This window comes from Solanum lycopersicum, chromosome 1 (assembly GCF_036512215.1).
Source record: "Solanum lycopersicum chromosome 1, SLM_r2.1".
Classification (NCBI taxonomy): domain Eukaryota; kingdom Viridiplantae; phylum Streptophyta; class Magnoliopsida; order Solanales; family Solanaceae; genus Solanum; species Solanum lycopersicum.
The window spans coordinates 68,407,485-68,428,014 of record NC_090800.1 but is presented as its reverse complement, the minus strand read 5'-3'; the positions used below and the strand labels follow the sequence as shown (position 1 = coordinate 68,428,014).

Here is a 20,530-nt window from a genome sequence, read left to right as displayed (position 1 = left end):
TGATCCATTGAATGCAAACAACATGTTTTTTTTCTTTTTTGCTATCATTTAACTTCCAAATTGCTACATGTCTATCACTAACAGCAGAAGAAAGAAAATGTCCCTCATATTGAGAGAAAAACATACAAAAATAAAACAGAAGATGTATATAAAAGCTATGTTTCTTGGACTCTTAAAAATGTCGATAGTGTTACGACCCAAATTAGAATCGTGACCGGTGCTAAGGGGAAGGATTCCAAAGCAAGCCTTAACCAGAAATCTACAATAAATTGGGTAGAGTTTCATCTGTTTTTGGGTCTATCTAGAAATTACCAATAGGAAAAACAAATAACGCAACCAACAAGTTTCATCAATAATCCACCTTATTAATCAATAGACAATTCGAAAATTTAATATACTAATTCCAACTTCAAAAACATAAGAAGTCTCATACTAGACATAAGTTTACATTACGAATTAATACCCATAACTTCTAATAAAGGGATGACTATGGAGCGACTCTAAGAATTCCGACAAATGTCTATAACAACTAATAAACTTGTTATCCACGCGAACAAGTGCGGGACTCACTGGAAATTATCAACTCGAAACCTCTAGGCCTTACCAAAGTCACCTGTATTCTTTGTAAAAAAAATTACAACGAGGAGTGAGACGCTAGCTCAGTGAGTAATAACACTTAATCCTAGTATAATAATCATAACGATGAAATAATGCTCTTTCAGAAAAAGTAACAATATTCAATCTTTTGTGCCTCATATAAACAAAAACAATGTAAATAGTTAATAGTAAACTCAGAGAAATCTTTCCATATCAAATCATATAGTTGTAAACGCAGAAAAAGATTTTCATATCAAATCTTATATTTGGGAGGTTTCCAAGGATGAATCATGTAATCAGAGTGGTCTTCTCTTTAAGAAGTAACCAATAATAGTGAACTCCTCGTAAAGTAGTTAAATATTCATATCGGTAGATCCCTACTCGAGGGATATCAGTAACAATATACCAGTTCCACATTCTCACTAGCAAGGGCTTTATCAGAAATCAATAACTAGAAGGTACACCAGGTCTAACGATCCAGCCGTTAGCTAGGGGATTCATCAAGGTCTTCTCCTATTTATATTTTTCTTGTAATCATTAGAAGCATTTCAAAATCGAATAGACCATTTAAATCTGATCAAATCATATCATTTCAAAGTTTAACAATCATCTTCAAAATACTATTTCTCAAGTAAGTGTAAATTTTTTTTCAATACCAGTAATCATATCTTGTAAAAATGAGATCATCTCAAATAATCTTTTCCGTATCATATCCAGTAAAAGAATTGTCCCACATGTTAGTTCAAAACTTTGAGTAACACATTTACTTTATAAACCATGCGAAAATCATGCAACTTGTAAAACATCAATTATGGTAATATTACTACTCACAATACTTGTATTGAAACACAAAACTTGTCACCTCAAGCAATTTGTACGCCTTCCTCGTTCAATTGATAATCACATCATATCGATCTCATGTTAAAATCTTGTTTCAAGCTAATTCATAATAAATGTAGATATACCCAACTCTCGTGGTTTCATGATTAACTCTTCATTTGTCAAATCATATCTATTCGTGCTATGAACAAATTAATAAGTTCATATACCTAGCAATTTTAACCTACTAATACAATTTGTTCATTCCATTCTTTACCGAGAAGTATACTAACTTAAGACCAAGAAATAACTCACTGCCTATTTTTTTTTAACAATATTAAAATTATCTTTGTACCCGAAAACAAAATCCATAATCATAAGAAGATAACTCAAGTAAAATTTATCAACCAGAGAGTGAACTTTCACTAGAATGAGTCCTTTACTGGAAGTAGGTTTGGAGTCCAAATTTCTTCAAAAGTTTTCGAAATACTCTATCAATCTAATGCTATAAGTATTTGAAATTTTAGCCTTTAGTAATTAGATTCCAACACCTACAATGAATGACCTAACTAACAATTTCAGAGAGGCTGCAGGAGATAAAAAGCAACAAGGATTTACCTCAAACCTGGAAGCGGAAGTATAGTGCATCTTTGGAGGATCCTACACAGGTTGTATCAACTTTTTGGAGAGTCCAAGCAACATAGTGACACTCACAGGGTGGTATTGCTTTAGTGGAAGCTTTAAACTTGTGTAGTAAATTCCCCGACATGGAATCAATTTTTGCAAACCAATACATAAGCACCAGCCGTTTAAATGAATGAACCATGTGAAGGGAAAGAGATGGCATTGACACCACTGCTCATAACCGTAAAATTTCAATCAGTGCAAGGTAGATATGCCATATCACAATCTTAATATCTGATAATATTTAGATAAATACAGAAAAATTCAACTTTGAGCTGTGAGAACCATAAATACAAAACGACCAGAGAAAAGTTATAAGCTGGAGACAGTATAAGATCTGTGATTTACAAGTCATTACTACTTCTGTTAATAATTTTTTTATCATAATAGTTCTGCTTCATTTTTACAACTTTAAGATTCCCAGAAACTAGAGTTGCAGCATAAAGCCATAAATTAAGAAAGTCACAACACAAGCAGTAAGCAACTAATGACAATAGAAAAACAAGAAGTGGAATAATTAAACGGAAAAGGCCTAAACTATCCTCGAAGTATTGAAAATGGTACAAAATTACCCTCCTTCCACCTATTGGCTCCAAAATACCCTTCACACCCACCTATTGGCTCCAAAATACCCTTGTGATCCACCTTTAAGTTCAAAATTGACCACTTATTTAACGGTTTTAAATTTAAACTATTTAAATATTTTTTAAATACGTAGCGCACAACTATTTGTTATAATTTAACTTGTTAGTATAATTTATAAATCACAATCTTCTACCCACCCATTACTAATTGAACCCCACCAAATTAATATATATATATATATATATATATATACATATATATATATATATATATATATATATATATATATATATATATATATATATATAGTATTCATTACCCCCTTGTACTTGAAGCTTTTTATTCAGTGTACACCTAAACTTTATTTTGTTTCAATTACCTCCCTGAACTTGCTTATTCATCGAACACGTAAACCTTTTCTGTCCACCTGGCATAGAAACTGAAATTAAACTCTACAAAGCGCGTGAGACGGCGATTTTTTGCCACATCATAAAGTTACCACGGTAATATACGTAAAAAATCTATTTTTTCTTTAATATTTGGCTTATTTTAAGAATTTTTCTCTCTCTATTCTCTAGCTATTCAATGCACCATTTAAGGCCAAAAAGCACGGCCTTTGCTTCTGCCCAATTGCTGGTTCCAGCAGAAAGGCTGACATACATTGGAACAATGATCCAAATAATCTTTTATGTTTTTCATTTTATTCTTCTTTATCTCTTCTCCTTTTTCAAATTTCAGATTTTTCTCAAGGGCTTCGGGAATCCTCTTCTTGAAACACAATCCATCAAGTTCCAAATCAAAAATTTTCCTCTTATAGAAAAACTTTTTTGCATCTTGAACTGTATGAGCTGCAACATATCTCTTAATCAAATACCATAAGTTTTTTAATTAACCAAATTTCCTCTCTTAGACATACTTGGTTGAGTTCATCAAACGTCTCATACGACCAAGAATATCGAGAATTTCATTGAAAGATTCAGTTTTTGGTAAATACCTACATGGATTTTCACCTGCTAAGAGAGAGTTTCATTTGTGAATTGTGAAGGTTGGTATTATCTAGGTGACAATATTTATCTAGGTGGCAAAAAATTTAACTAGGTGGCAAAAATATTTATCTAGGTGTCGTGCGCGTGTGGACACGATCGTAGTGAGTGGACATAAAGGTGTACGTGTTCGATGAATAAGCAAGTTCAGGGGCGTAATTGAAACAAAATAAAGTTTAGGTGTACACTGAATAAAAAGCTTCAAGTACATGGGGATGATGAATATATATATATATATATACATATATACATATATACATATATACATATATATATATATATACATATATACATACATATATATATATATATATATACATATATACATATATATATATATATATATATATAAATATAAATATGTATATATACATCGTCCATCAATAGAAACATCGGAAAAATTTCCTAAAAAATCTCCCTTATTTAAAGTTGGACACATGTGCTAGACATCAAACTCCAAACCTCTCTACCGGGTAACTCCACGAATTAAACTTAGGCAGATGGGAAAAAATCACATAATTTATCCTAATTGGCTCCCATACATGAGATATAAAAGCATTCAGATTAGTTATGGCCATCATCAATTAACAATATAGGTCATAGCTAGGTGAGAGGCTAATCTGGGTAGACAATTTAACACTTGGGCGACCATGATTATATTATCAACGTAACCTTGCGAGTTGGTGAAATTGTAGAAATTAGTATAGAAATTGTATATACATATGAATAGATTATGTGTCACACCCCAAACCTACACCTTGGATGAAACTAACACTTGAGAACCATTGTCTGCCCCAAGCAAACTCCTGGCGTGGTTTAATAGTCAGCAGGAAGACTTTACTCAACAAAGATAAATTCATGAAATAAACTAAAATGTTGTAAAGAAACATTCAATGGGTCCATAAAGCAACTCAAGTCTCAACATAAACAGAATGAAAATGAAAAGACTATGAACTATAATTATCTGTGAATGAAGCCTCTAATAATATGAGGGATATCAGGATAAGAGATCTGATCATCTTAATAACTGATATGATAAAGAAATATAAAAAGGGATCCTCCGGAAATTAAGAAGGCTCACCAAATGACTCTGAAATATTCAACTGTCAACGAATCGTTGGAGGTTGATCTTACCTGCTTTTATCTGCATCATAAAACAATGCAGACCTAATGGATTCAGTACATTGTATCAGCACATAAGTTACTTTGTGTTAGGATCGAAAATAAGCAGGTGTAAACGCAGAAGGTAGCAAAGCAACCCTCGAAAGACCACTAGTAAGAAGACACCGAGAAATATACCAAAAAACACAAAGATTTAACGTGGTTCGGTCTATCGATCTACGTCCACAAAGGAGACGAGCAATCCTCTATAAATATGAGAGTACAAAATACAGAGGGAAACAACCTCAACCAATTCACTCGAAATACATGGGAGGTTCACACAAGCCTCAAAAGACCACGAGTAAGAAGACAACGAGAAATATACCAAAAGACACAAAGATTTAACGTGGTTCGGTCAATCGACCTACGTCCACAAAGGAGACGAGCAATCCACTATAAATATGAGAGTACAAAATACAGAGGGAAACAACCTCAACCAATTCACTCGGAATACACGGGAGGTTTCACACAAGTGATAACGTATCAAACTTGTGACCCATAAATTTTCCTCCTAACCAAAACTCTCAAAGCCCTTAAGACTACATTGTGAATGCTGATTAAGTTAGAAGGAACATTCCTCTATTTATAGAGTTTTAAACCTTTTCCTATTAAAAAAAGATTAGTCAATCCAAAACCTTTTGCTAAAAGAAAAATCTATTTATGGTAAGAAATCAGGGCAAATAAAACCCAACAAATCTCCCCCTTGGCCTGAATTTCTGACAAAATAAATTTGTCCACCTTCTTTACTTAATCTTCAACAACTTACTTCTCCTCTCCAAAATCTCCTTTGCAAAATTTATGTCTCAACACAGAAAACCTCTCTGAAATAATTTCTCCAACAAAATCTTCATTACTGTCAAAAAGGTTGTGGCTAGAACTACACCCGCCAAGATGAACACCTCTTTCTAACCTGGTTCAATAATTGATTATCGAACCATTGAACCTGACTTTATCATTGAATCTGGCTCTGATACCACTTGTTATGACGAAAAAATGAAACCAAAAATCTAACAATAAAGAACACCAAGTTGCCAGGGACACTCAGTCATAATTTCAGCCCGATCCAACGGTTAGTTAATCGGGAAACACGATCTGAACGTGACTGGTCGGAGAAAAGACTGCAGCAAAAGAACCCTTTTCTTTCTCTCTTTTTCTCTTGTTGAAAGCTCTCTCAAAAACCTCTCTTAGGTTCTAATGTCTTTCAAAGACAATACCAATGAGCAATTAATTATTCTCTCAAGACCATCCTCTATTTATAGAGTCCTAAACCTTTTCCTACCAGAAAAAAGATTAGTCAATCCAAAACCTTTTCCTAAAAGGAAAACCTATATATGGTAAGAAATTTAGGGTAAATAAAACTCAACAGTTTGTACAACTGTCAGATAGTATTAGTTAATTATTGTTTTATTATTCATTAGTTATTGTTGAGTTTTACCATTAGTCCACTACTACTCTTCTAATTTGACTAGGTCTCTAATAGTGTTAAGGCTTAGGATTATCTCCCCATTTTGTGGAGTTAGTATAAGAAATAGTTAGATCATCGTGTATATATTTCCATTTCATCAATAAAAAATAATTCTTCTTCTGCAGATTGTATGTGGACAACTTGAACTTGCTTAAGCTGAACCTGATTACTCAAAAAATGGAAATCCACCGCAATATGTTTCATGCGACTGTGTAAAACAGAATTGGCACATAAATACGTTGCACCAATATTATCACAGTAGATAGTTAAGACTTTTTGAAATGTAAGTCTCAGTTCTACGAGAAGAATTGTTGTTTCCTCAAGAGCTCTTGCAACTGCCCGATATTCAGCTTCAGTGGAAGTGCGAGCAATCGTTCTTTGCTTTTTGGAGGACCAACTCACAGGGTTTTGGCCAATAAACAGAATGTATCAATTAGTAGAAGCTCGATCATTGACGTCTCCAGCCCAATCCGCATCAGAGTACATATTTAAAGAGAAAGCATTATGGGGCATCAACCGTATGCCGAAATGAGCAGTCCCTTGAAGATATCAGAGTACCCGTTTGACAGCTTTTTAGTGGATCTCGGAGGGAGTCTGCATAAATTGTGACAGTTTGTTTACAGCAAAAGAAATGTTTTGATGAGTGAAAGACACATATTGGAGCTTTCTTATGACCCTTATGTATATGGTTGCTGCTGGAGTGGAGCGACGAGAGTACACAAACAGAATAGGAGGTTTTGACGATGGTGGATGGGATATATCGCACATAACCTATGCAAATAAGTCCCAAACTTGCATTTTTTTAGTTTACGTGATCGCCTTACGCGCCTTAAAAAGGACTCCCAACCAGTCACCGAATATTTGCAACATATTCGCTCTATTTCTGACGAACTCTCTAAAACTGGTGCCCCAATTACCAACTCAGAACTTATTGTTGAGATCCTGAGTGGTTTGGGTTCAGAGTTTAGTGAGATCTCTGCTTCGATCCGTGCCCATGACTCCACTATCTCTTATGAAGAACTCTACAAAAAGCTATTGGATCATGAGCTTTTCCTTCGCCATGAAGAAACCAAGCACGCTCCCAACCAGATTACTACTACAGCTGCCACATCTACAAGGTCTGGTAAATCCAATTCTTGGAACACTTGTCGGCCCAACAATGGAAGCAACCAACAATGGTGGTCCAACAATCGCTCTATTACACCCAATCAGTATCGATCTTCCACCACCACAAAATCTTATGATGGTGTATGCTGCCAATTGTGCAACAAACCAGGTCATGTTGCAAGCGTGTGTAGATCAAAATCTCACAATCATTTTGAGGCAAAGGTCAACTATGTTTCAGGATTGCAGGCACCAGCAATTCTTGGATTGTCGACTCTGGCGCATCTCATCATATCATTGTTGAACCCGACAACTTTCAGGCATACAATGGCATGGAGCATGTCTCCATGGGGAGATGGTAACAAAATCCCCATAACTCACACTGGTTCTTCTCAATTACATGCATCGAATCATGCTTTCGAGCTTTCTAATACTCTATGTGCACCTACCATTAAGCATAACTTGCTTTCCGTTTCTAAATTTTGTCAAGATATTCTAACCTCAGTTGAACTTTTTCCGTTTTGTTTTTGTGTCAAGGACCCGAAAACAATACTCCTCTAGTCCACGGTCAGAGTAGAGACGGTCTTTATGAGTGGTTAACTTCATCTTCGGTGCCTTCCCCCCAAACAACTTATGCGCTGACACATTAAATGTACAAGCATGCGAGGGGAATTCTAAACAAAATGTAAGCTTGAACTGGAATGTGAAAGAAATACTTACCTCAACTTTGCTCAACTCATGAATACTCAACTCAATGTAGAAATAAAACAACAATAAAAATGTAGTTTGTATAAAGCATTTAAAATAGGAGATAACATCTCGAAGTATTGAAAAATACAATAATATCTCTATTTAGGAGATTCTCTAACCGACAACCATCACTATGAAATATGTGATGATACGTCTACCACACGCTGTTAGAACTGTCTTATAACTTGTCGAGATATAGAACACCTCAATTAAGTGGATCCACTAAACTATGCTTGAAAGCATTAAGTAATCAACTAAAATATTTAATACTTTCTACCCACGTTGGATACACGGTTTATAGATACTTGAGTTATTATGAACTCGTGCCCATCGATGCTTAATACTACTCCCAAAATATACTCAACTCATATGTTTAAAAACATAACTCTTTCTCTATGGTTTGAGAATGTTACTCAAAGACTAGCTCAAAAGCTCTCTTGGAAAACGGTGTTTCCTGTCTTGTTTAAATATGAAAACATTTACTATTTGGGAATACTTAGTTCTCATATAATCAGTTAAATAAACTGAACTTTACTCTTACTCTTACTTAACTTAATGCTCAAGTATTAAAAAAAGTTTAATGCATTTGTAAAAGACTTTTGAAAAGACTCTAAGAACTAGTTAGACTTCTCTCTTAACATTCCTTGAATTTGAATTTATGGATTCAAGGTTATGATTCATGTTTATGAATGATTTCTAGATACTTAGAAGACATATAGAGTAGTTAGAATCTGTAGGAAGTGTTAGTACACTTTAGAAGGAATCAGACGGGGCTAAATAACGAAAAACTGGTGCGGGTAGGTGACCCAGCGCACTATTGGCATGGGGCACCATCCCCTAAAGTTTAGAGACCTCAAAATGGCACAGTGCTGGCACGCCACGCCAGCCCAACTGGTGCATCAGTGGCACGTAGTGCCTGACCTCCCACAAGTGTTTCCGATGAAATTTTTAACTTGTTTTCTAATGCTAATTCGATTAAATTTGATTCTTTTTCTCAATTTCTCTTTAGGTTCGGTTACCCAATACATGTATCCAAGAATATAACTCGAAACAACTCTTAAAATCTATAAGACTATCTCAAGAAACTGATCAATTCCATCAAAGTTCAAGAATGAAGGTACTTTCAAGAACACAACTCAAGAACATCAAATCTTCAACTTTTTAGTAAGAAATACGCTGAAATTAACATGATTGGCGCGTGGATAAACAAACCCAATGCTATGCGAACTCACTTACCTCTTTAGGGATCAACCCTTGGAGAAACGACCTTTGGTTCCGCAAGAAATCTCCAAGAACGCCTTGATTTTGTCTTTTTCTTATCTTCTTGAACTATGCTCAAACCCTAGGCGTTAATTTTGAATTGCGTAAACTTAACCAAATCAGTTTACAACCCTAATTAAATACTAAAAATGAATTAGGTTGATTGGATAAAGAAAATACCAAAATACCCCTCTTAAATTTGGGTAACTTTCCTTAAATAGACAATCGATCTTCAAATGGGCATATATCCCTAGTACGTACTCAAAAATTAGCAAACTCGATAATGTTGGAAAGAGTATTTCAATTCATTTGATATCTTCTTAGCCAACTGAAATTTATGGTCATTTGAAGTTCACCCAAAACTTATACTTAGCATAACTTCCCAAAATTTCCAAATTTACTCTTTCCAAACATAGTTCTTTCTAATTTTAGTTATTTCTAGGGCGGAATGTTACATTACACAAGCGCTATATCCCTATGTATTATCTTCTCTGTTATATCAGTCTTATTTACCTATCTTGTTTTAGTTATAATAAGTAGTGTAGTATAAACAAACCAATCAAACTCTCTGAATTGGACACTATATGTTAATACAACTATAATGGAATAAACCAACTACTTGTCAGTGATTTAGTCCCATGGAATCGATACACCCAATTTGTTATAATCACTTTATTACTTGACGACCACGTACACTTGTATGTGTTGTTGGGAGACAACAAGGTTTTAGCGTACTTGCAGGGGACTTAAAGAATTGAAAAGTTCGAGATATTTTTTGTTATTTTTTATTGTTACAGGGGTTAACAGATTGATCTTAGCTCTTGTAGCTGTAGATGAAAGGTTTTATGCAAAACTCTGACAGTGAGACAAAACCCTCCGAACTTGTAAGAGACCTAACTCCATTCCCACCAAAACCTAAAAGGTTCTTTTATCAGAGGTTGAAGACTTGAATGCCCAAGTCGTTTTGCATGTGTATAGATATGACACCTGAACCTAACTCAACCTCAAAATATAGCTAATAAGTCCATATAAGGAGAGGACAAATTCATTCCACAACTAGTGTGTGACTTTTACCCACTCTAACACCCCCCTTAACGCCCAGGACCAACTAGAGCGTGGACCGGTATTTTTAAATTTGGGATGGACCTGGCTATGATACCAACTAACGATATGGAACCTTGGTGTAACTCAACCTCGAAATCTAGCTCATGAGGGGAGGATTGTCCAAGTCCATATAAGGAGACCACCAATCAATTCCCCAACGAATGTGGGATGTTTACCCACTCTAACATCATGTGCAGCACAACCCACAACTTGCAGTAATGGTAGCTCAACCACAATTCAAAACCACACTACGTGAAGTGGCAGTCCCACAAATATAAAATGCAAACTCTAATATTGTAAAACCTACATTATTGGAAGATGGGAGCTGAAATAGAATATGGTGCAATTACTGCACAAAACGATCAGTTCACATGCTTACAACATGAGGACCCGCAAGCTCATCTGTAGAATTTTTTTTAGAGATCAAATAATTACATCACACAGGATGCCTATCAGCATGTGAGACTCATCATGTTTCTCTCTGTTAGGAGAAGAAAACAGGTGGCTTACATTTGAACATACCAACTCTATTACATCATGAGCTAACTTTGCAAAGAATTTTCTTGCAAGGTTCTCCCCATTTGGGAAGACAACTAAATTGAGGAGCGAGATCTTGGATTTTAGATAGCAGGAAGGTGAAGAATTGCCCCAAGCATGGGAGCGATTTAAAATGTGGTTGCTGAATTTTCCCCATCATCACCAGACCAAGGAATTCCTAGAACATACGTTTGTAGAGAGTGTAGACATTCATTCTATGCTATTTCTTGATTTAGTTGTAGGTGAACAAGCACAAGAGAGAGAAAATGATGAGTTTCTGGTACTCTTAATCAGGTTGACAACCAGTAATCTTTAGTGGACCAGTGAGTCCAACAACAATGCACTGAAGGATATAAGGATGCTGGAGGTTGATGGGATGACTAGTATACAAATAAAAATTGCAGCAATTAAATACCTTTAGCCAATTGACCAATTTTTTTATGGTTCAAGTGCAGGTGCAAACTCAAGTTCAGTTAGTTCAACAAGCTTTGTTGTTATGCGAAGTATGTGGAGATGATAATTAAGAAGATGTGTGGAGCTAACCCCAGAATCCATACATGTTGTAGGAAACGCAAGTAGAGGCACAAGAAATCAAAATTTCTAGAACAACTCTTAGCTTATGTATTCTGATTAGCAAACCATAAATTATAAAAGATGATAAGAAAAATTAAAGAACTATCCAAGTCCACAAAACTTACCGTGTGTCCTTAAGAAAATTAAATCCCCTCAAGTACCCGAGGTTGCAAATTAATTTCTCCCAAGATAAAAGGATTTACGATTAAAAAAGTAACGGTGTCTCAAACGTAGTTAATTTGAACAAACTCAAAATGACAGTAACGAATCATACATACCGACACGATCAATCAATTTTGTTTCGAAAGAAATGTATGCAGAAGAAGGGAAGAACCAATGCAGAAAATAGGAGAAAACCTCTCTATTTATAACCAAAAAAGGGTAAAGGTCACAACTCTTTTGAAAAAATAAAACATTTTTGAAAGGTCACAACCCTTTGGAAAATGTACCACCTTTCAAACTGTCACAACCCTTTAGAATATACACAACCTTCCATAAAGGCGCAACCCTTCAACAAAGTCACAATTCTTCATTCCTACTCACAAATTTAAAACCCAACGATCCCCACATGAACATGGAATAGTTATGTTAAAACATATGCATGAAAAATTGTGTGATTCATAAGTAAGGATTGGTTGCATCTAGATAAGTGGTTTTCCCTTGAACTTTCTATAGTGAACATATATCAGATAAGGTCTATCAAATAATAGATTTGATATTTTTGAACCATCGATCTTTGGTGTATACCTGGACAACACAACTCACACGATCAACCCTTAAGCTGTTTTTGGTTCTCATTGTATTGTTCATTCCAGTCATGAACATGTCTTGGTTTATTAATGCGTTGAGAACTAGCCTTACCAGATTTCCTTGAATCAGCTTACACTTCACACTTATATAGTAATTTCGAAATATGTTATCCCGTCGATACACCATTTGATATACCATGTATCAAATTTATAAACCATGAAAAGTCTAATGTATTTATCCTTTGTTACATAACATTGTCTTATCATGAGAATGGACCATCAACAATTTGAAAAGTTGAACCGCCATCAATGACATTTTTTGATCTCCTTAAACCCAGATCTTGGGATCTCCAGTCTTCTAGGTAGAGTTACCGCCACAATGTTATGTCCTAGGTCTTAGTCTCATTCCCTTGGATAATCTATAAACCCCTTCTTTAGTTATTCCTTTTGTCAGTGGATCCAACACATTATCTTTTGACTTTACATAGTTAATTAGGATAATTCCACTAGAGAGTAGCTCTCTAATGATATTATTTCTACGTCATATATGACGATACTTTCCATTATATATCATGTTTCATGCCCTACCTTTTTTAATATAATTGTCACAGTGTATACATACTGGAGCTAAATGTTTGGGTCAAAAATATTTCAACAAATTTCGGAGGCTTTCAAATTCTTCACCAACCTTATTTAGAGTGATAAATATAGATTGCATAGTAGAGCGAGCGATATATTTTTGTTTGGTTGATTTCGAAGAGACTGCTCCTCCACCAAGAGTAAGTACTTACTCACACATGAATTTCACTTTATTTAGCCCGCTGAGTCATTTGCATCACTATATTCTTTCAATATTTTTGAATATTAGTTATAATAAAAGCAATAGTTTTAAGTATTTTTAAAATACTCTTGAACTTTTTTCATTGTCATTCAATGAGTTTGATTGAGATTACTCGTATACCGACTCAATTTAGTAATAGCATATTTTATATCTAATCACGTACACTTCATGATATATATCATACTTCTCAATACTCTAGCAAAATTAAATTGAGTCACTTTTTTGTTCATTCTTTTGAAGTACAAACCTCATATTTACTGAAGTCTTTTCAATATTGAAATCCAAATACTTGAGCTTGTCAAATATCTTTTCAATCACATTAGTAACTTTAGTGTCTTTCATATCGAAGTTTCTCTCTAGCATATGTTTGGTAGAATTTATGTCAAAAGTGTCTCTTTTAAAGATCAACATATGATCAACATAAAAACAAACATCGATCTTGTAATTTGGAGTGACTTTAATGTAAAAATATTTGTCACATTTATTAATCTTGAATTCATTTTCCAGCATAGTTTGGTTGAACATCGCATTGCATTATTTTAGCACTTGTTTTAGTCCACAAAGTGGCATAACAAGTTTATAGACTTTCTTTTCTTTACCAAGAACCACAAAGCTCTCAGGTCGTTGTATGTAAATTTCTTTCTGTTTTCACATCTATTTTGACGAATTTGAGGGGCATGTAGTGCAGCTAGCGCAATTAACATTCAAATAGATGTAATCCTACTTAGTGACTATTATGTATCAAAATAATCAATCATTTCACATTATCTAAAAACTATGACAAAAAATATTGCTTTGTATTTGTCAATAGTTTCATCAACTTTCTTTGCAATCTGTAGATCCACTTTGAACCCAAAGCTTATTTCGGAAAATAAACTAACTCTCAAGTATTGTTGTTCAAGATTTAATCTATCTTACTATTGACAACCACTTTTCAAAAAGAATAGTCCACATAGGACATGGTTTCTTATATTTTATGAGATCATTTTCAAGAAAAACTGTTAACAAGCTTTTGTTGTTAGAAAGTTGTCCCAAGATATGCATCAACCATTTATGTCTCACTGGGTTTCTCTTAAATGACTTCTCTGTTATCTCTGTTCAACTACCTCTTTTCATGTACTATTGCCAATGAAACTGATTGTCGGTTGCTTGCGTACTCAGACTCAGAGTGGGAAGGAGATCCTTAAGATTGCACATCGACCACTGGTTATATTACCTATCGTAGTAGTTCCCCTATATCATGGTCTGCAATGAAGCAACGTTCAGTTTCCCGTTCTTCTATGGAGGCAGAATATCGGGCAGCTGATGCTACTGTTTCTGAAACTAAGTGGCTCACCCATCATCTTCAAGAGCTTCAGTTTCCTCTTGTTGTTGTTCCAAGAGTTCCCTGGGACAATATCAGCACCACTCATATTTGTGCGGATCATGTTCTCTATAAATAAGTTCCACAATTCCTGATCAGCAGTCAATACTTGCAATTTTTCATAAGCTTAAACTATAAAGCTTTTTGTTCTTAAGTTTACTCGAGCTAATTTCTTCCTAAGCCACAACACAAGCTCATAATCTAGACTCTAAATTCAACTATTCACTATTATTCTTGCATTCATTTATCGCTCCATGTTTGTCATCTGTTTTATAATAAGGTCAATTTTATCCGTATGCCTTTAAACCACCCTTTGAAATTTAATATTACCATATTATGGTAAACAACATCATACAGTATGAAAAAAATACTAAAGGCACAACATATAGAAGCATGAAACAAAGTTCATAACATTCCTTCCCCAATTCTAAGTTGTTAGGTGTAAACTATGTTTATAATAACTTTTCCCCTCGCCACCCTCTCTCAATCTCGAGGTAATGCTGCTAATATGATTTTTGTTTGCCACTTTGACCTCATCAAGAGTCAATCACACTAACTTTAGGAGGTAAATATGACAACATTAATTCTTTTTTCCTAAAAGTAAAAGTTGAATAGCCGGAAACTATACGAAAACTATAATTAGATACAATTATTCAGATAAGGAAAATATATTGCCTTGATACGGCCATCACCGGAGCAATAGAAAATAAGACCAAAAAGGGACTGAAATAGTCAAGATTTCCGTAATATTTGTTGTTCCCAGTGCTGAAATGGATTGTAAAAATGCTGAAACGAACATAGGTTAAAAACTTTTGCTTGTGGTGGCATGTTCAACGGTGGAAAACGGGGGTGGGCTGCTGAAAAGAGTTAAATGACAAGGTTTTATACTTGCTGAAGTAATGTGGCTTCAAACTTAGTGTATGACGCAAATCATTTTTAGTTTTGTATGACATGTAGATGTGTGACTTTCACCCCAGGTATGAAGTTATTTATATGCCTAAGCTTCTAGCTTTGGCAAGGTCAGAAATCTAGTAAAAAATATATGAAAGTTGACCATCACAAGGAATTTTATATTTGATGTATGATTACTAGACGTCTAAAGTATAGTCTTTCCAGGATGATAACGACAATCAATAATGTTTGAACATTAACCTTGATACAATCATGAATTTAGTAAGAATGTTTTCGAAATGAAAATTTTAAAAGCATATATAGTAATTCCTTAGATTTCCCCCAAATATCATTTGTTTTTACTTTATTCGATAACAGTGAATTGAACTACTTCATGCCTTGCACACAATGTTTGCGGTACTTAAATGAGAATTATATCGAATCACTAGAAATCTAAGTAAGAGAATAATTGAAAAAGTCCCCAATTAGATAAAAGTTGAATAACCTAACTAATTAGGAATATTAACTCTTTATATCTTAAAAGTTACTCCACCTCTACTTCAGCTGGAAATAAAGAGGTAGAGAAGAAGAAAAGGGCGGAGGAAGAAAGAGGGGAAAGTTGGATACTTATTGATAGTTGAAATCCCACCACAAGATGGAGAAAAACTGTTGAAACCACCTTAGGTAACAATTGATCCACCTGATGATGTCTCTACAAGGAGAAAATGAAAATTAAATCAAGAAAACGGAAAAGAAAAAAATGAAAACCTTCCTCTACTAGCTAAGAAGAAAACATGGTAAACAAGAGGAAGGTTTTGATGACCTAAATCGAGTGGAATCGGAAGGTTCAATTCCACAAGGCTCTTGTTGCGACATGTAGAGAAAGAGAGGGAGCTCAAATTGAAAACCTTACTTTTAAGGAAACATGTTTTAGAAGTTGATAACCTCACTTAGTGGGCTTGACTTTTCATTTTAGCATTCTTTTTGGGCTAAACCAATTATGGCTTGGTCTTTTACTTGTTTGTAAAGACTTAGTTATTTGAAATAAAGGATCTCCAACTTGCTTTCCTAAAATACCTTATAACAAGTACAAACACGTAAAAGACCAATTTCCAAGATTGGTTTAGACAAAAAACAAAGCTAAAACGAAAAACCCAGCCCATTAAGTGAGGCTATAAACTTCTATAGCATGTTTCCTAGAAGGTAGGGTTTCCAATTTGATCTCCCTATCTTTCTCCCATGTCGCCGCAAGGAACCTTATTGAATCTAACCTTCGTATTCCGCTTGTTATAGATCATCAACACCTTCCTCTTGTTTGCCAAGTCTTTTTCTTAGCTAACTAGAGGTAGCTATTCAGTTTATTCTTTTCCATTTTCTAACTTTTCTTTTATCCTTGTAGCGACATTATTCAGTGGATCAATGGTTACATGAACTGGTTTCTATATAGGTACCTCACCTTGTGGTAGGATCACATCTCTCGGTAAGTCTCCAACCTTCCCCACTTCTTCATCCGCCCTTTTCATCCTTTCTTATCTCTATTTCCAACTAAAGTAGCAGTGCAGTAAGTTCTAAGATATAAAGATTTGATTCTTCCTAAATAGTTAGGTTATGCCTCATCTATCTAATTGGAAAAGTTTTCAATTATTCTCTTACTTAGATTTATAATGATTCAATATAATGCTCATTCTATCCCAAATATTGTTGTAAAGCAAGAAGTAGTTGAATTGATTGTTGTCTAATAATGCTAAGGAATAACTAGATACGCTTTTATATTTTTTTATTTATAAGACATTTTTACTAAAGTCTTGATCATATTAAGGTTAGCGTTCAAACATTTTTACTGAGGTTGTAGTCCTAGCATGTATATACTTAGACATACAATAATTATACATCAAATATACAATCACTTGGCAAGGTCAACTTTCATATATTTTTACCAGATTTGTGACCTTGCCAATGCCAGAATCTTAGGAATATATTAGATTCATATTTGGTGTGAAATCAGACGTATACATGGAACACAAAACTAAAAATGATTTGCATAAATAAGATTTTTGATGACATAGTTTAAACTTTGCTTCATATTTCACGCTTAATATTGTTTTCTCAGTCACATCTCTACTGTATTCTCCCTCATATCGTTGGGAAAGATACTTTGTTCATAACCTAGCCTAACTCCAATGAAAGATAAATTAAACCTTTGTACTCTTAAATGAGTCTTTCTTGGCAGGTTCAAAGGGTATTTTTCTATTTACTATATCGTTTGCGATACCTTATGTAGGCGATGTCACATTCTTTGAATCACAACCTTAATATATATCTTCGAATCATCCTGATGTCTCTGAGGTTTACTCCTACCTCTCAGCTTTTACTTGTATTGGCTTTTGAGGAATGTACAGATTCTTCTACATCTCTACTTGTAGTGCTATTACTCCTAACTTATCATCATCATCCGCATCTAGCACTATTCTCTGGTGAAATATGCCATGTGTCAAACAATGTTGCTACTGTGGATTTTCCTCCTCCTAGAAAACCGATTGCATTTCAAAAAGGCTTACAATCCACTCAAAATACTAACTCATATTATACTTACTTCAGTTATCATCACCCCACTATTCCTTTGTATAATTTGTCCTCTGTTTTTATCCCTAAGACTATGGGTGAAATACTTTCTTAATTTGAAGGGAAGTTGACTATGATTGGTTCCATGTCTGTTTTACATACGTGTGTTACTTGATAGCTAGTCTCACTTCTGGTAGGTCAATCAACTAGTGGTTGTCATTGTATATATGCAGTCAAAAATGATTTAGATAGTTTGATAAGGCTCACCTTGTTGCGAAAGGGTATACTCGGTGTAATACCCCATTTTAACTCAAGGTCCAAACTATATACAACATATTGTGATTCTTAATACTATTTCAAGGAGTCGTTATCTAATTATGTGAAAGGTTATGATATCTATTTTATCAAAGTATGATATATTAACTCTACATTAAGGTCTACTTAACCTTATACGATTCTAGGTAAGGGTTTCAATTTTTCTTGGAGGGAAGGGGTAAGACATCCTGTAAGATCCGTTATAAATAGTTAATCAGTCAAATTTAGGTTAATTAATTAAACTAAAAAATAATGCTAAAGAAATTGCAAAAATCCATGAGTGGAAAACATTTGAAAAACTCTTTTATATATGGAATAAATTTACATGCATTTTTCTTTTTTGAAAACAATAGGTAATCACTTGTTTAAAACGACAATTGTTTGTACAAAAATGGTACGAAATGCATAGTAAAATAAAGGTTAAGTATATGAAGTTAATATTCAAGTCTTAAAATTTGTTTGCACCATGAAACACATTGTACATTTAAAAATTGATTGAAATACATTGACAAAAACTTGAAAACAAGAAAATAAAAAAAACTCATTTGGTTAAAACAATTTTATTAGTCTCTAAAGTCATGGCTATAAAAAACACAGTACAAAATCTAATTATGACCCCATAAAAACGCTTCATTTTAAAAAAATTCAATTTGAGCTTTAATAAATGCTAGATTTCTTTCAAAAAAGGAAAAGCTCACATATGATAGATAGTTTATCAATAATTAGGTTGTGAGTAACTAAGTAATTATATTTAAACGTGATGATTATTCCTATGTCAATTATCCCGACAGAAAAAAAAAATAAAGTACATCTAAATCACATTAGTAAGTTCATCATGTTAAGAAAAATCAACAAAAGTAAATAATGCTAAAGATATAAATAGGCATAGGTGACTACAAGTGAGTTTCACTCACTTTGCTTGCTATTCCGGATAGTCAAAGACATAGACTCCGTATGCGGGTATGATGGTAGCGAGTCCATGAGACTTTATTTTGGCGAGAGTCCTCAATTCGGATTCAATTTTTGATCCAATTTTTATGCAAGTAAAGAGAGGGTAAAGAGATTAGTAAGACAATTCAACTTTAATTGATATTGAATAAGTCAAGAATAGTGCCAAATTAAGTCAAGCCACTAAATTAATTTCGGGATACAAATTAAACTGCAAGCATCGGACAATATACATGACGATTTCCGAACAAAACTCAAAGCAGCTAAGTATGAAGCAAACATACGTACCTTACAACCACAAGATTAAATTCCAAGTTGAAAATATTTGAACTATGGGGACGGGGGGGGGGGGGGGGTGGAAGAGAGAGAGAGAAAAGCTTCTTTTTCTAAAAAAATAAATACCAAGGCTGTTATAGCGATCCCAAAAAAACATCCGAAACTCAAAGGCAAAATGTTGGTATTTATGGATATAAATTAGGGTGCTTGGCTCAAGTTTGAGAGGTTTTCAAGAATCAAATTAGTCATTTTTAATTCAAAATCTATCTTTGAACTTACTCTGTACAAATTACAGAAGTCTCTTGGAATCTTATGTTGGCCAAATCTGCTACTGAGAGGGAGAAAGAAGAAGAGCTAAAGAACTATTCAAGGTTTGTACGAAAATAGGACTTGTGAATCTGTCATTGGCTAAAGATATTTGGAGTTTTATCTCTAAAAATAAAAAAGATTAGAAAAGCAAAGGGGATGAGACAACAACTATTTTGATTTTAAAAATAGGTTTAGTGTTTCTATCTTAACTTGGACAGATCTGGATATGGGCTTCACATATGGCTTTTGGGCCGAATTTGAGGCTATTTGTCTTTCTTCTTTTAAATTATGTTGGTATTCTTACTTAATAATTGATACTTATTCTTCAACTATTCGAAATAAATTAAATATACCCTTAAACTTTATTTTGATTCAAAAGTATACTTCTTCTCTTACTATTGGACCAGACTTACCCTTCTACTCAAGGAGGAGTTATGTAGTCTAATGTGTGTAGTAATATGTCATATAAACCTCCACACATGCAAGCCCACCCCACCCACCTCCACATAGATGATTTAAAAGCCCTAATTTAACTTTTTTTTTCCACATTTCACCTTTTTCTTAAAAAGGACCCAAAGAAGCTTCATTTCACCA

At 34.1% G+C, this 20,530-nt stretch overlaps 1 long non-coding RNA gene and 1 other non-coding gene across 3 annotated transcripts; both read right to left on the bottom strand.

Moving 5' to 3' along the window:
* Positions 1-345: 345 nt before the first annotated feature.
* Positions 346-20,086, bottom strand: LOC104647618 (uncharacterized). 2 transcript variants are annotated; one of them, XR_003246357.2, is made up of 5 exons: positions 19,907-20,086; positions 19,318-19,407; positions 4,810-4,872; positions 2,035-2,271; positions 346-620 (listed from the first exon to the last, which is right to left on the bottom strand). It is a non-coding gene; the product is annotated as an uncharacterized lncRNA (long non-coding RNA). The 2 variants fall into 2 exon arrangements; XR_741726.4 differs by having other exon boundaries at positions 19,318-20,085.
* LOC112940787 (small nucleolar RNA R71) lies at positions 11,168-11,274 on the bottom strand. Its single transcript, XR_003245053.1, has one exon. It is a non-coding gene; the product is annotated as a small nucleolar RNA R71 (small nucleolar RNA).
* Positions 20,087-20,530: the final 444 nt, after the last annotated feature.